This window comes from Chrysochloris asiatica, unplaced genomic scaffold (assembly GCF_000296735.1).
Source record: "Chrysochloris asiatica unplaced genomic scaffold, ChrAsi1.0 scaffold00518, whole genome shotgun sequence".
Lineage (NCBI taxonomy): Eukaryota > Metazoa > Chordata > Mammalia > Afrosoricida > Chrysochloridae > Chrysochloris > Chrysochloris asiatica.
Window position 1 is genome coordinate 484,146 of NW_006409036.1, and position 5,341 is coordinate 489,486.

The following is a 5,341-nucleotide window of genomic DNA, read 5'->3' on the forward strand; positions in this document are numbered from 1 at the left end:
AACTCTATAAATCTTTGCATATTTTATTATAGTATTTGGCTTTATCTTCTGGAGCTGATCTTTGAAATTTTCTGTTCAGCTCTTGCACCTCTTCAATTTTTCCATTTGCTTTAGCTTCTCTATGTTGGAGAGCAAGTTTCAGAGTCTCCTCTGATGAGTAGTCATTAGGAATTATAAATTAAAGTCACAATGAGAAACCACTGCGTACCTATTTCAGCACCATCAATGTCATGGAATGACTCATGTAGAAACTGTGTGTGTCAGAGTAGGCCTATACTCCGCACGGCTTTTGATGGCTGATTTCTTAGAAATAGGTCACCAGGCCTTTCTTCTGAGGCATTTACTGATGAACTAGAACCTCCCATCTTTAAGTTAGCAGTTGAGCACCACCATTTTCAACACCCAGAGACTCTACTTACCTATTAGGATAGCGGTCCTGAATAGGGTTTCTGAGGAGCAGCTGGTGAGCTTGAATCGCCGACCTTGCAGTTCAAATGGCTTTGCTGTCTGGCGCACCACACCAGGACTCCAAATTTTAAGAAAGACAACATCAAATACTGCTTGGAATGTGGGGTAATACATATTCTCTTTCAGAGCTATTGGAATGCAGAATGGTGCAGCCATGTTGGAAGACAGTTTATCACAAAGCTAAATATAGTCTTACCATACAATATTGTCATTGTGTTCCCAACTATTTATCAAATGAGTAGAAAATAATGTCTGCACAAGAATTTGCACCAAAATGTTTTAGCAGCTTCACTTATAATTTCCCAAACCTGAAAACAACTAACATATCCTTCAACAGGTGCAATGTTAAAGAAAGCACGGCACATGTATTTAATAGAATATTATTTAATGATAAAAAGAAATGAGTGATCCACTTACAAAAGACATGGCTACATGTTACATTGTGAAGTATTAGAAACTATTCTTTAAAGGTCACATACTGTATGATTAACAATATATGACATTCTAGAAAGCCCAAAACTATAGAGACAACAAAAGATTGAAAGGGATTTGGGGGGATGGGAGTGAGAGTTAAATAAGTGAAGTACAAGGGAGTTTTTAGAAATGATTCTGTGAGATACTGTAATTGTGGATACATCACATTATGCACTAGTCAAAACCCATCGAACTTCACCGCATACAAAGAAAACTTTAAAGTGTGTTATTGTTAAGTGGTGTGTCGAGTTGGTTCCGATTCATAACGACCTGGTACAGGCTTCAAATCTTTGCAGCAGCAGAAAGCCTCATCTTTCTGCTACAGTTCGAATGGCAGGCTCGAACTGTTGAATTTAAGGTTCACAGTCCAGTGCTAACAGAGTCACCATGCTCCCTTAAGTGTGTAGATTAAAAAAAAAAAAAAATCATTCAGAGGGTTACAGTAATCCCAAGGTACAATATGTAATGTTTCCCCAATGTAGATTTTTAAAACAGCAACTAGGGCAAAGATGCTGATTAAGTAATATTGGAAATGAGTGAAGTCTGAAAACTAAAGACAACAGTAACTAACTGTATATAAGCACTTTACTGTAGTTGAAAAAGTTGCATCAATCTAGATGAAAATGTTGCATTAATTTGTAGATGGTCACAGAAAAAAAAGGATGACCCTCAACGAAATGAACTAACAGTGGCTTCAATAATGGACTCAAACATAAGAACAATTGTGAGTCTGGTGCAGGACCGGGCAGTGTTTTGATCTGTTGTACATAGGGTCACCATGAGTTGGAGCCAATTCAACAGCAGGTAGTACCAATACTGGAATTAAACAATTAAGTAAATGAGTGGCAGATGATAGGAACCAGCTTTCTCACTTTTGGATTGTATTTGTTATTGTTGTTGAGTGCTGTTGAGTTGGTTCTGACTCATAGTGACTCTGTACAGGGTTTCCAAGAAGTGACTGGTGACTTTGAACCACTGACCTTGTGGTTTGTAATCTAATGCTCATCTCACAGTGCCACACCAGGAGTCCATTGGAGTTCTCAGATAATCAAGCAGAGGAGGGTAGAATGATTTGTGAGGCAATACATTTGAGTTGGAAACATTGGTATGAACTCATTTAGCTTAAATTAAATGCTGAAGGTTACATACAGAAATATTTGTAGGTATTTGTGCATGTACAGTTTTCTATACAAATATATGTTTCCTTTCTTTGCTGAGTGGGCTTAGTAGCAACGAACACAGCTACTGAGCAGTTCTTGATTTTTAATACTCTTCTCCAGTAAAAGGGACCAGTGTTTATTGGAGAAATGATTGATTTTAGAAGTGGGACAAGAAATATGCAATATAACCTGGAGTTTCTAGCAGTGCCAGAAAGCAATGAAGTTCTGAAAACACCCAAAATGGAAAAAATCCACAAATATGAGGGCATGTCATAGGGACCCAGGTACCAACTAATAATGCTCCCAGTGGTCAAAGCTGAAATGAGGAGAACAACAACATAATAAGAAAGTTGTATTGAATTATGCCTAAAGTATAAAATAAATATCCATGAGTTCATATTGATGCAAATAAATAGGTAGAAAGAAACAAATCTCCTGTGCAGAGAAATCCCAATACTTTATGTAGATATTTAGTTTTCAAGGAGGTGGATAATAATTCTCCACTTTTGAAGCGTGGTCTAAACTGTGACCTTTTTGTAGAGAGTACAATATAGAATGGGAATAGAAGAAGTAACTTGACATTGGAGAACCTGACAAACACAATCCCAGCCAGGTCATCAAGATCAACATCAACAACAACACATGTGATCGTAGGCACTTTTGGTCTGATGTGATGAAAATGACACTTTCCCTCTGTGGTTTCCCCATAGGACAGAGGACAGCTGTTACATAGGGTTTCCATTCCACGGGAGAAAGATGAGGCGTTCTGCTCCCGTAAAGATTTACAGCCTCAGAAACCCCGTACAGGGTCTCTATGAGTTGGAACCGACTCCATGGCACACAGCCACCACCAATATTTTCAGCAGATGGGCACGTCTTTTCCCCATAGAGCTGCAGATTAGTTTGAACTGCCGACCTTGCAGTTAGCAGCCAAAGGCTTACCCACAGCACCACCAGGACTCCTTTAAATATGCATGTTGTTGTGTTAAGTGCTGTCGAATCTGTTCTGACTCAGTCACCCTGTATAGGATTTCCAAAGAGCACCTGGTGGCTTTGAACCGCCAACATTGCAGTTCCAGCTGACCTTGCAGTCCAGTGCTTTATCCTACAGCACCACACCAGGACTCCTAAATATGCATGTTGCTGTTGTTGTTAAGTGCTGCCGAGTCAGTTCCAACTCATAGCGACCCTATATAGGGTTACGGAGGAGTGGCTGGTGAGCTTGAATTGTCGACCTTGTGGTTCAAACTGACCTTGCAGTCCAATGCATTCACCCGCAGCACCACACCAGTCAAATCATGAGAAAAACATCAGACAAATCCCAAATGTGGGACATTTTACAAAATATGACCAATTCTACCCAAAATTATAAAGGTCATCAAAAACATGGGACGTCTGAGAAATTGTCGCAGCAGGAGGAGCTTAAGGAGGAAATGATTAAATATAATGTGATGTCTTGGTTGAAAAGTATTTATAATAGGGGAAGCTGAGCGAGAGGGTGGTGGGGCTCTTGTCACTATTTTCACAAAATTTCACTCTATATGAAACTTCTAAAAAAGTTAATTACACATTTGAAATATTTGGGAAATGTAAAAATCTTGCAAAGAGTGGGTTCTGACTCCAGACTCAACCACATGTCTTGGAGAAGCACTATCACTGCTACAAGTTTCATATCTTTATCCATAAAATAAGAAAAATGAATACAAGTCAATAGTTACTAAAGGAATGAAACAATGTGTATAAAATCTTTGCTATTGTGGTGATGTTGTTAAGCACTGATAAGTTGGTTCTAACTCATAGTGATCCTGCTTAGGGGTCCCAAGGAGCAATTGGTGGGTTTGAACCACAAACGTTGCCATTAGTAGTTCAGTGCTTGTCATACAACACCACAGGATCCCTTGGCTATTACACCCAGTATTAATTAGTGAATTTTTGGATACATTCTGTTTCAACCTGTCACAGATTATTAATTCCCTCCTCTGCATTCCCACTCCCCTGTACAATTTTTCACTCCTAATCGTCTCTATGATTCTGATGACAACAATAGTCTGTTGTTCCTCACACTGACCTCGGTGATCTTTCCCTAGAGCAAGCCTGGTGGTGGACATCCCCTTCCATAAACCCAACTTCCAAGATCTCCACGAATCTGACAATTAAGTCCCAATCCTGAAGCCAAAAGATAAAATTGGAGTTCTGGTGTTTTGCTACAGGATAATGCACTGGACCGCAAGGTTGGTTTGAACTACAAGGTCAGCAGTTCAAACTCACCAGCTGCTCCTCAGAAATCCTAGACAGGATCATTCTGAGTCAGAACCAATTTGATGGCACTTAACAACACCTACCTTTCAACTTCATGTTTCCCTGCCCTTCATTGCTGGCCAGCTATTAAGAACTATTTGTAATTAATTTCCTGAGCATACTTTACAACTTAATTAATCTCAAATTTTATTTTCTACTGGATCTTTCTGAAAAGCTCTCATCTCTTCCAATTGAAAGGACAACTTCTTAAGGTCCAGTGTAACAATAAGACTTTCTGTGAACCCTTCACTAACTTCCAAAGTAAAAGTCTATTACTTTATGAGCAATAAATTCATAAACGTTTATGCAGTGGCTTCTGAGGGTATTATTGTTATTAATTTCTATGTATTTTTCTCTGTTTAGACTTTGAGATCCATGAGATAAGGAACAATACCTTACTTATTTCTTTATCCTCAAATTATAATTTAGTGCCTACCAGATATTGATTGCTGAAAAAATATTTGTTGAATGATTGAAAGGACATATACGTGAGTGAGGTTAAACAGATCTATTCAACAATGGTAGAGAAAGTAAATGCGATTAACTAAGGAGAAATACACAGGAGTCAACTGAAGAAAGATATTTTAGTGCATCCAGAATCTACCTCTAGAATTAGGGACTAAAACTTAGCAGGACTTTGTGTCATTGAGATTTCTTTAACTTTGCTTTAATTTGACACTGTTTCCTCTAAAGTTACCAGCAATAAAAGGAGACACACACACCCTACCACATTTTTTATAACCTATGAAGATGCTGTGACTCACCCAGATGTTATCAAAGAACACTCAAAGTTCATGGATGAAGTTTTTGCCTTTGGTGATAGATGAAGTTGGAAGCATTACCTGAAGGATGGGCAGGGAGAGGGAACCACTTATAAGATCTCTGGAAAATACAATTGCACTTTTTTTTTTATAATAACCTGACACTAATGAAACAGACTT